This window comes from Beta vulgaris, chromosome 4 (assembly GCF_026745355.1).
Source record: "Beta vulgaris subsp. vulgaris cultivar EL10 chromosome 4, EL10.2, whole genome shotgun sequence".
Taxonomy (NCBI): domain Eukaryota; kingdom Viridiplantae; phylum Streptophyta; class Magnoliopsida; order Caryophyllales; family Amaranthaceae; genus Beta; species Beta vulgaris.
The window spans coordinates 39183108-39195550 of NC_079205.1; the positions used below are offsets into that span (position 1 = coordinate 39183108).

The 12443-nt window shown below is 36.4% G+C and overlaps 1 long non-coding RNA gene across 1 annotated transcript; it reads right to left on the reverse strand.

The window, feature by feature from the left end:
• Window positions 1-9360: 9360 nt before the first annotated feature.
• Window positions 9361-12055, reverse strand: LOC130591264 (uncharacterized). The gene is made up of 2 exons (XR_008969042.1): window positions 11585-12055; window positions 9361-9552 (listed from the first exon to the last, which is right to left on the reverse strand). It is a non-coding gene; the product is annotated as an uncharacterized LOC130591264 (long non-coding RNA).
• Between the last annotated feature and the right edge of the window lie 388 nt (window positions 12056-12443).

Below are 12443 nucleotides of genomic sequence, written 5' to 3' on the forward strand. Positions count from 1 at the left end.
GGCAAAGTTGGTCTATGATTGCAGCAGGAAATTTAAGTACACACTGTACTACCTCAAATAAAAGCATGAAAGGAGGACTGATTGGAACTTATGGGTTTAATATACCATATATAGTTTCTAAATTAGTACTTTTCTTAGCAAAAACTTGCGAAGTTACAATGGCCTTGGCAAATGCTGGTGAAATCATTGCAATTTCCTTAGATCGTTGTTTATTTCATGTGAAGTTAAGGGAAAGATTGGCAATTTGCTATGCTAGGTTAGTGCAATATGCTTGTTCATGGAGTACTGTAAAGAAGAAGCTTGAAAGAGGAGGAACATAAAAGAAAATATGGATGTTCAGTTGGGGGAAAGGACGAAATAATTTTATGAGGAATCTTATATTTACAGTAGGAACAGATGTGAACCAACTTACTCATGGCTTGAATTGGTAAAATTAGCTATTGCATTGTGAAAGTGGGTGTATTGGACTTCCTCTGATTGCATGTGGTCATGTGCAGAAGGCCAATTTAGAAAGGGCTGATTATTGGAGATGCCTGTTGTTGGAGTGAAGTGGCCCCTCAAGAAGTACTTGTGATAATTAACATGAATTATCCTAAGTTGATAAATGGTCTATTTAGAGCTTGAAAATTGCTAACCCTGTTTTATGTTACTCATGCTGTGCCTTTGATGCATATGTTTAAGGTCTAATAAAAATGGATAAGCTTCAAAAAGCTCATATAAGGGGCTAATTAGTTTGGAGAAGCTTAGAAAAGTGCATATAAGTGATAATAAGTTTACATGAGTTTCATATTAGTTTAAATTAGTGTGATCAGGTGGGATAAGCTCAAAAAATTAAATTAGATCTAGTACAGTATCAATTTATGAATAAATCATGTAAATGTTAGTTCACTCATTGGTTTTTAAGTTTGTGGTTCAGTTCATATTAGGCATAATATGTTACCATAATATATGTGATGTGGTTCTGCGTGAAAAAATCTAATAGGAGTGGGCTTTTTTCGGTCTTGTACATCGAGAGCATGCATAGATGACAGGCTCGAGTACTTTAAGAACAATTGCATGTTTTTGATACGGAATGAAGTGTCTTGTATAAGTATTCATGTCCATGATGAAGTGGAGATAGAACATAGTCTTGGCTGCTCGTGAGATGGATGATTGAAAATCTTGCCAAGCAATCAGATACTGATTGGCTTGACAATTGTTCTATTAACTGGCTGAGGCATTTCAAGCTTTCATCATCTGGTTTAAAGCGTATGATGGCAACTGACGTTCATCTGACCATACGCATAGGTAGTTAGGGAGAGACAGCTATATGGGAAGAAGATGCCCTGAACAGATGATTGCTACTAGTCATATTTATGTGGTCAATATAGTATAATTACCCTGTTCATTGTAGCTGTCTCTGGGGCAGACACAGATTCGGGTGACTGATTCTGAATGTTGTTGGGCTATCAATTTAGTGAAATATAGGCGCGTTTTATCTTCAAAGAAGGTACTATCATTTGTTTCTTCTACTTAAATATGGACGTTTTGCTTGGTTGCGCTTCAATGGTGGGGTTAGAAATAGACCCGACGGATGGATTAACCTGATGCCGAATCGACTTGAACCTAGTTCGACATGTGAGAATTAGTCTCGAAATCTGACCTGAGATTACTCAGACTTCATCGGCAGTCGTCAAGATCATATTCTGACCTGAACACACATACCTGCATGTAAACTTGAACATGACCATAATCCAACCAGATGTTAACCCAAAACCCAACTAGACCCAGTAAATACCTGATTTGTTTACCGACCCGAATACAAATATAATTTATTTAACCAGTTAAAATTAGATATTTGATCCAATTTTTCAAATCAACCTATTTGGACGATTAAGCCCCACAAAATTATTAAAATTCAATTATTGTTCTATATCTACAAAATTATTTAAATATAAATTATATATATAATGTTGGATTCTGACGAGAACCTTCTTGCTGTAGTTATTACTTAATAGATAAAACTCTCTTTTTTCAATGTTTAAGAATTTATAAGTTGGTATTATTTAGATAACATGGTAGTTAAAAATGTTGCAATTGATTCATTAATAAAAAATTAATAAAAAAGATGAGAGAGAAAGAGTTAGTGAGAGATGCTCTGCAGAAAACGCCCCCCATCCCTCAATCCCTAAACCTAGCTTCTCGCCCCAAAAAAAAAATCCCCAAATATTCGAGACTCTTCAATTCGCAAATCATAGAATACAAATCTTTTGCAATTATACCATGGATTTACGTTTTCATCATTAGTCTGAGTTTGATTTCGCTATTTCAGTTGGTTTCCCCAATTTTTAGGGTTTCTTCGCATCATTGTTATCTTTTGCGAATCGATCCGTCAGTTGGTAGTTTGCCCCATTTCTTTCTAAAAGCTCCTCATTTTTCAGTAAAGAGTTGTTGGAAGGCGGAAAATTTGGCTAAAGTTTCCCAGAAATCTTTCAATTGGAGGAAGGGATTTTATTTGCTGCAGTTCAAGTACAAGCGAGAGCGATGGTTCGTTGGGGTTTCCTGTAGAGCATTAAATGCGAGTGCTAGATTTTTAGGGTTGCGTGATTTCGCTAATTGGTGTGGCGTGTTTAATTATGGTGATTTGCGGCTGAGTTGCAGGTTTATAGGTGATAATTGTGAATTGTTAGCCCCCCCTTACTTTGGTGAGTAGGCTTATTCATTCCTCTGCTGCATTAATTGTGATGGAAAAGTTCAGTGATGAAGTCTCAATGCTCAGACCAGGTAATTTTTTCCCTCTCTATAAAAGGGAGGCTCAGGTAATTTATTGTAGTACATTCCCTCTTTTTATTCTGCTTATGTGTTTGAGGTTTCTGATTTCGTAAGTTTGGTAGTCATTAAGATGGATTCTTCTCCCAATTTTAAGGAAGCATTAATAGTAAATCCTCATCCTAGTTCTGGGGATGGTGCTAGTTCATCATCCACTTTTGTGCTTCCCTCTGTTCCAGTCAGTTCTGAGTGTCCCCCCTCCTTATTTATTACTTCTTCGTAGCTTGAGAATGATGTTGGTTTAGGGTCTGCTGACCCTCCTTATGGTCCTTGTTTTCCTGAGACTATCATTCTTGATAGCCTTCCTCAGGTGAAGCAAGATATTTCTGAGCTTTCTAAGATGTGTTTGATTGGTAAAATGCTCTCTGTCCCTCTGGATATTCGCACAATTACAGCCAAAACTAAGGCTGACTGGAAGTTCATTAAAGGTGAGGTAGACTATTTGGATATGGGGAATCATTGGATTCTATTTCGTTTTGCTAATCCTCAAGACTTGTCTTTAGTGTGGTCTGAACGGCCATGGCACGTTCAGGGATATTTGCTTGTGTTGTATCCATGGAAACCAGCCTTTGATCCCTATTTGGAAGAGGTCAAATGGGTGGATTTGTGGGTTAGGATTCCTCGTCTTCCTGCTGAGCTAATGAATTTTGATTCTATTGCTAATTTATTGAGTGCGAATGATATAGGTGCTCTTATCAAGCTTGATCAACGTTCCTTACTTAGGAACAAGATTAGGTTTGCTAGGGCTTGTATTCGTGTTAAAATTCAAGCTCCACTATTGGAATTTGCTGAGGTTAGTCGTGAAGGTTCTCTTGTTAATGGTTACATTGTCTGGTATGAGGATTTCTCTGTTGGTTGTTCATTTTGTGGTGAATCTTTGCATGTCATTGAAGCTTGTCCCCTTCTTACCTCTCCTAAGAAGGAGGTCACTGTTCAGCTAATAAAAAGTCCCAAACAAAAAACGTTATATAATGCTCTTGCGAAAGCCGTTGGTCAAGAAAACCATGCTTCCACAGCCGAGCAGGCTAATGTGGTGCATGTGCAATCTAAACACATTGCTAGAAATAAGCCTCAATCTCTTCCTTTAAAGAAAAGGCCATTGAAGTATGCTGGGTTGTCTGTTAAAATTCCTTCTAAAGGGATTTTTATTTCTGATGTTGAGCAGTTGCCTGATAAAGTTTTTGCTATTCATGCTCCCAAGAATGTCTCTATTGCTGGAAAAGGTAAAGGTAAAGTTCTTTTTGCTGCTGGCCCAGGCCCTGATGATACCTCTGATGATGAGGCTTTGGTCCTTATTCCCCCTATTTCTCCACCTGGCATTGAGCTTGGGTCTGAGAAGATAGTAGAAGCTGGTGAGCAGTTCCCCCCGGTGGCTCACCCTGCCCCCACTCGTGTGTATGTCTCTTCTGCTCTTATTGATGCTAGTAAGTACATTCCCTTATCCTCTGCTGATGGCTCTCCTCTGAGTGAGGATTTTGGTAATGCTTTTGATATGTCTGCTCCCCTGCTGGAGCATCAACTGGGTGAGGGATTTGAGGATTTATCTCTTGGTGCGGAAAATTCTCAGACTAGCTCTGCCAAGCGTGGTATGGATGATGGGGTGGATGATGATGTGTCCTCCGCCCTGAAGAGGAAAAGGGTTTAAGATATGTGTTTTCTATGGAAGAATGCTCTTTTTGTATCTTGTAGCTTTTATCAGTCAATGTCTAGTAGGATCTTTTTTGCTAAATTTGAATAATGTCGATCGGGTTTTGGAATATCAGAGGGGTTGGTAGAAAAAATGTAATATCAGAATGTAATGATTTTTGTAAAAGCAACAAGATTAAAATCTTGATGCTTTGTGAAGTTAAGGTCCAAGCCCCTCCCTCCCCAGCTTGCGTGCGCAAGTGCGGGTTTGATCATGCTGATTATGTCCCTCCCTTGGGATTTTCAGGTGGTTTATGGGTTTTTTGACGAGAGTGTAATATAAATCGTTTCAATCTTGCTGTAATATATAAATCTTCGCGTTTTATGGTATGTTATATTAATTATCTTAGAATTAACGTGCCTTTTTTAGTTGTCTTTATTTATGCACCAGCTCAACAAAGCCACAAAGCTCAATTTTGGGAGGAACTTTCTTCCTATCTAAATTTGCAGACATTGCCTTTTATTGTTTTAGGTGATTTTATTGAATTGAGTAATGCTCATGATAAGCAAGGGGGTGTGGCCTATGTTTCTTCAAGAAGTGATATGATGAATAATTTTTTATCCAAAACTGCCACATCTGAGATTCCTTTTTCGGGCCCTCCGTTTACGTGGCGGAAAAAAGTGTCGGGTCCTAACAATGTTTTTGAAAGACTTGATAAGGGTGTAGCTAGTGTTGATTGGCTCTCATGTTTTCCGGCTGCACGTGTAAATCACCATATATTTACTTCATCAGATCATTGTATGTTATCGTTGGATTTTTTACCTTTGACTTCGGTTAAAGTTCCTCCATTCAAGTTCGAAAAAATGTGGTGTCTTCGTAAGGACTATGACACATTAGTTAAAAAAACGTGGTGTCAACAGTTTAATGGTTCCCGAATGTTTTGTTTAGTTCAGAAATGTAAATTGTTAAAGAAAAAATCGAAAGAGTGGAACCAAAAATCCTTTGGTAACATTTTCCGTCAATTGCGTGTAGTTGATAAGAAGCTGCAGTATGTTCAAGATTTACTCCTAACTCGTGAAGATGATTGTACATTATTGCAACAGCAACAACGTTTTTTGCTAAAACGCGAAAAGTTGTTTCAGTTTAATGCTGCTTATTGGCAACAACGTAGCAAAATTAACTATAAACTTAAAGGGGATACTAACTCAAAATTTTTTCATGCACATGCCTCTATTCGTAGGAATCGAAATCTAATTAAGAAACTGGATTCATGTGGTGGGACCCGTATTACTAACCCCACTTTGATCCTTGAAGAATTAACGTCGGAGTTTGGAAAACGTTTTACGCAAAATTCTGATACTACGTTCAATGTTGATGTCGATTTTGAACTTCTTGATGCAGTCATTTCGGATGATGATAATAGGTTATTGTGTGCTCCCGTCCTTGGGGACGAAATTAAAGTGGCGGTTTTTGATCTGGCTCCGGATAAATCTCCGGGTCCGGATGGTTTTCCCCCTTTTTTTTTCCAAAAGTATTGGACCCTAGTTGGCAATTCTGTTATTCGTGCTGTGCAAGCTTTTTTCCACTCAGGCAAGCTTCTTAAGGAAATAAATCATACTTTTATTGCGCTGATCCCTAAAATTGATAACCCCTCCACAACTAATCACTTCAGGCCCATTAGTCTTTGTTCGACAATTCATAAAGTTATCTCCAAAGTTATTACTAATAGGTTGAAGGTAGTCTTGGGCCGCATTATTCACCCTTTGCAAGGGGCGTTTGTGCCGGAACGATTAATTCAAGATAACATTTTGATAGCTCATGAAGTGTTTCATTCCTTCAAGCGTAAGTCAGGGGTGGGGGGTTGGATAGCTATTAAACTGGATATGGAGAAGGCTTATGATCGATTAGAATGGAAGTATGTGCTAGTAACTTTGGAAAAGCTATGCTTTGCCCCTCAGTGGATTTCTTGGATTAAGAGTTGCATTGAGTCAGTTTCTTTCTCCATTTTGACGAATGGTATCCCTGGAGAGAGATTCTTGCCTTCTAGGGGGATTAGGCAAGGTGACCCATTATCGCCGTACCTGTTTATTTTATGTGCTGAACTCCTTGCTAGACAAATGGCGGCAGCTAGTAGCCAGGCGGATAAATTGATTGGAGTCTCGGTTGGTAGATCGGGAATTCGCATTCCGTTTCTTACCTTTGTTGATGATACCATGTTGTTTGCTTCGACCACTGATCAGAGCTGCCTTCGAATTAAAGAAATCTTGGATAAGTACTGTGTGATGTCTGGTCAGATGGTTAATTTTGCTAAATCTGCTTTCCAAGTCTCCTCTAATGTATCTGAGGATGCTAAGAAAATTTTTGCAAACATCTTGCAAATGGAGGAGTCACAGGATCTTGGAAGCTATCTGGGGTGTCCTATAATCCAGGATAGGGTGACTAAAGACACTTTTTCCTCAGTTGTCAGCAGGGCTAACTCTCAACTTTCTAAATGGAAGGCTAATTCGCTTTCCCAAGCTGGTAGGTCGGTCCTGATTCAGGCTAATTTAGCCACTAAAGCTAATTTCCAAATGCAGAGTTTTTTACTTCCTAACTCTACGTTGTCTAGTTTGGACAAGATCTATAGAAATTTCTTTTGGAATAAAGAGGCAGCAAACAAATCGCCCAATTTGATTGGGTTGGATAGAGTTTGTCGTCCTAAAGACTATGGAGGGATTGGCTTCCGTAAAGCTGAGACTAATAATGTGGCCTTACAAATGAAGCTGTTGTGGAAAATTGTTAAGAACAACAATAGTATGTGGGTCAAGCTGGTCAAAAATAAGTATTTTAAAAATAAATCTATTTTCGATCATAAACCTTCTGTTGTTGCATCTTGGCAATGGAGGCAGTTGATGACGTTTTGGGAGACGTTTGAGAAAGGTCTTCGGTGGCAGTTGGGGGCTGGCTCTCACATTAGCTTTTGGCATGACAACTGGGTTTTTTTGTTTGCACTGAAAACTATTGTTCATCGTTCTCATTATCCCTCTAATTTTAAAGTTTGTGCCTGTTTGTTGCCAAATCGTCAATGGAATTTGCTTTTGTTACAGGATCTGGTTCCTGCAGATGTTGTGAAAGCTATTTGTTCTCTTTTTATTCCGAGGTCAGATCAGCCAGATAAATTAATTTGGGGCCTGTCACCGGATGGTGAGGATTCGGTTAAGTCTGGTGCTTTGCTTGCTCAGGGGCTTCTTCCTTCTCCACCAGAGTCAGTAGATTTCCGTTGGATTTGGGTTCTAGATGTGGCCCCTAAAATTAAAAATTTTATGTGGAAGGCCTGCAATGATGGTCTTCCTACGAAGGATAGGCTTGAAAAAAGTCATGTTTTCCTTCCCCAGCAGTGTGTTCTTTGTACGAGTCAGTATGAATCTGCCACTCACTTGTTTTTTTTATGTCCTTTCACTATTGATGTTTTCCTTAATCTGCATGCCTCAATGGGTTGGCCGTGTCTCCCTGGCTTGGGAAATGGTTTGTCGTCTAGTTCTTTTATGGAGAATCTTGCTGCGCTTAACAGTTGTTCTTCAAGAAAGGAGGTGGCCATGTTTGCCACTGCCTGGTGGTTTATCTGGTTTTTTCGCAATAAGACTATCTTCAATGAGGAGAGTGTTTCCTCGCGAAGAGCCAGTTTTGCTATTGCTGAGTTTGTTTCTGCTGGCTGTAAGTCCAAGCACAAGGCGAGTGTGGGGGGGGGGGGTTTGGGGTGGTCCTCGGGGGCCCGGGTTGCTGCTGGTCCCCTCCGCCTAATGGTGTGTTTAAGCTCAATTTTGATGGCTCTAAGCTTAGTTCTGGTCAGGCCTCTTTGGGTTTTGTGATCCGTGATTCTATGGGTGAAGTAATTTGGCTGGTTCTAATTCGTTAGGGCCTTGCACTTCCATCCTTCAAGCGGAAGCTTGGGGGTTGCTTGAAGCCGTTCAGGGTGCCCATTCCTTAAATCTTTCCAATGTCGTGATTGAGGCAGATAACCTTGCAGTCGTTAATGCGGTTAATAAGATTGGGCATACTCCTTGGGTAATTGACAATATTATTTGTGATGTAGGTTTGGATCTCTTGAAGTTCAATTCGGTGTCAGTGCAGCATTGTTTTCGCGAGGCTAATCGAGCGGCAGATTTCATGGCTCATCGGGGTCATGCGGTTTCCTCTTTGTGTTTTAGTTTCCCTCCTTATGATATGGATTTTTCTCTCCTCATCCGTAAGGATGTTTTAGGTTGGCCTTCGGATTAGAGGTTTTGCCTAAGTTTTTCTTCTCTTTATATCAAAAAAAAAAAAAAAAAATTAATAAAAAATTAATTTAATAACAATTGATATATTATGAAAGAGAGGCAAGTGAGTTTCGTATAAGTACTTGAATTGATCAAAAATCTTACATAAATTAACAAGCAAATCTTTATTATATAAGCCAAGGGAGGAGGTGTGGTGTCCTCATTTGAAATGACTAGAATACCTTCTAATAAATTAAAATATGTTTTTATATTAAATTTAAAAATGAGAATTAATGTAACTTGCCATATGCAATAAGTCAAAAATGGAATATGCAATCACCATTAATAACTTGACTAGATTAACACAATCAATTCACGAAATTAATTAAAATCTTCAATTTAAAAAAAGTTAGTGATATATCATGACAACATAATACTTCGTATTTAGAAAGTTCCAACAATACGCATGATTTATTAACATTTACATTCGTTAAAGGACTATACTAAAGCCGATGACAAAGTATTATTAAATCTCACCAAAATTTTCTAACAAGTAAAAATCGATCAGCTTTGGTTCAAAAAGATAATAACATCTACAAAAAAAACTCAATAATTTAAATCGCTATCAAAATAATTTTAAATTAAAAAAATATATGTCGACGCACACATCGCGTGCATATACGACTAGTATTACTTAAATTAACTAATTAAATATGAAATCAAAATCAAAATTACAGGAAAATAACAAAAAAAAAATGCACAGAAACAACAAAAACAAAAAAAAGTGCATAGGAAATAGCAATGGAATTACAAAAAATATGCACGAGTACAACACCTCCAACAATAACAACACCATCTTGTCAAGCAAATCGTCGGCTACTTCTACAATTAAGTTAAAAACAACAAATCTTCATCAACCTAGTAAGGCTATGTTCAGTTCACCTTATTTTTGCTTATTTCAGATCTAATCAGATCAGATCAGAAAAAATAAGTTCAGATCAGATCAAATCAGAAAAAATAAGTTCAGATCAGATCAGATCATACCAGATCAGATCAGTTCAGTTCAGATCAGATCATGCTTATATTTAAAAACTCATTATTACTATTAAATATCTTTCATTACATATTAGTAAAAATTATACTAATTGAATATTAATAAAATACTCATTGAGACGAATCAAACAAGACCCCACATGACTATATTTTTTCTTATATATTGAGAAAAATCTAAAAGATTATCTCTGTGTCAAGATTCTAAGTGAGAAAGATAAAAAAATACGAAGGGATTATTATTATTTACTAGCTAGTACATTTGTTCAAAAGGATTATTATTATTGTTGTTGTACTTATTAATTATTAATATTGGTAATTATAATTAATTTTGTTGTTACCATTATAAATGTCATTGTTATCATTATATTAAGTTATTTTGTTGTTATTAAATAATAGAAAATTAAAAGCCACGTGTTAAGAACATAAGATTGACGCAAAAATAAGAAATATATATAATATGATAGCTCAAATCCATGACAATGAAACTAATAAGTTCGGATTACATTTCAAAATAAGCTAAGTGTGAGATACAAATTATAAATTTAGATTTTGTACACCTCTTCCTACCGAATTCCAAATCTCTCTAGCTATTTGAAGTTGCACGCTATTTATTTCTTTTATGCGCAAGTCATAGTTGTTTGTATATCTTATTTTATTTTATTAAAAAAAAGAGTTGAGTCTGCCGACTTCTCAAGTGTGAAACATTTTTTTTAAGGGAAAGTGTGAAACATTGTATAAGTGCTCTTATAAATTAATGACTTGAGTTATATAATTATTTAGTAATAATAATAATTATTATGATTATAATTATTATTGTTGTTCTTATAATAATAATAATAATATTATTATTATTATTATTAATAAAAGTTGTGTAAAAGTTGTAATAGAAATAAAAGGATAATAATAGTAATACTATAAAGAAGATTTTATAATGTATTGCATAATAATGAATTACAAAGTAATAATATAATAGTAATAATATATTTTATAAAAGATAAGATCTTGTAAATCAGATCAATTTAGATCAGATCAGAAAAAATAAGTTCAGATCAGATCAGATCAGAAAAAATAAGTTCACATCAGATCAGATCAGAAAATTTCAGGTGAACTAAACATAGCCTAAGTCTCTAGCATCGTCATTTTGAGCACCACGAATTTGTGATCTAAAAAACACATCAATTAAGTTAAAATCATGAAACATGACTTACAATTAAGTTAAACAACAAATCAAGAACAAAACTTGCTAATCAGGGGCGGATCTAGGATTTTGGATTTGGGGGTCTTAAGTAAATCAAGCAAATAAGACAAATGATCACAATACAAGACTTTACATATTAAAATTATTATTAAGTATTTGTTTTAAAAAATCTTAGTCATACTTAATATGACAATAGGTACAAAATGACAAAAAAAGATTGGTTTAAGTTAGAGCTAAAAAGATCCAAGGCAGAAAAGAAAAGTTGGTAAAAGAAGAAGAAGAAAAAGAAAAGTTAGAGTCGAACCCGTGATATAAAAGAGCTGCATTGCGTGAGTTGGTAGAGCTTTCACCACTGGAACAAGTTGGATTGTATGAACTTTTGGCGCGAGAAATTGTATTTATTCTATTATAAAATCTGGTTGACGTTAATAAAAACAGATATTTAATTTTTTTTGGTGGGGCCTGTGTCACCCAGAATCCTTAATTGATCCATCCATGTTGTTAACCACTTCCAAAATAATCCAAAACTACCGGTAGCTCTAGCAAATGAAATGGGTATTGAAAAGCAAAGAAAAACACAAAGAAGTTGGGAAATGAGAGAAAATTGAAGAGCGCATTGTGAAAAAAGAGATGAAGATAACAAATGAATATACATCTAGATACCTTGTCTTGGACATCGTCAGAGGTGTCGAAGAAGGCGAATTTGGAGTTGGTGGGGGTTGGTTTAAGAGGATCTGGAGACGGCAGCTGCGAGGATCTGAAGTTTTGGGAAGTGGAGACGGCTAACCGGTGTTTATAGATTAGATGATGATGGCAATGTGTTTTGCTAGCGATGGGCCTACGCGGTGGTTGCCGAATCCCGATTGAGGCAGCTGGCAAGGAGGAATGGAGGATGGAAGGAGGGAGCAACATGAGTTTAGTAGGTTTTTGGTTGGGAAATATGAGTTTGGAGGAAAGAGGCGAGGGAAAAGGTGATTGGTTAGGAGATGATCTAACGGGTCAGTTTGTTTTATGGCTTGTATCCCACGGTTAATATTAATGATTTTGTTAATATGCAAAAAAATATAGTAATTTAGCAAGCCTCCCTGTATGTTATAATAAACTACGTTACTAAAATAATTAGATTCAATGTCTCCTCTAGCTCTACAGCTCTACGATTATACTTCTTAAGCTAGACTTCTTATAGTTTTACATATACAACTATGATAGCATAACGATATAACTTATATGAACTTCGTTGAGTTGATAGTGACAATCTGTTATATTGTCATCATGAAACACCTCTTCCCGTCCGACTTGCATGTTGTTATTCAGGAACTTGTTCAGAAATACCGTAATAAAAGGAACATAGGAGTTTGTCGCTAGGTATTTGACCAAATAGGATTCATTGATCTTATCTAATAATGACAACTTGTACAATTCAATTAGATGTTTTTTGTTTAGAAAATATAGTTAGTAATTAGGATTTAGAATATTATTGTCGTGGGTTATAATGGTAGAACCTATCTAAATCTTCGTTGGT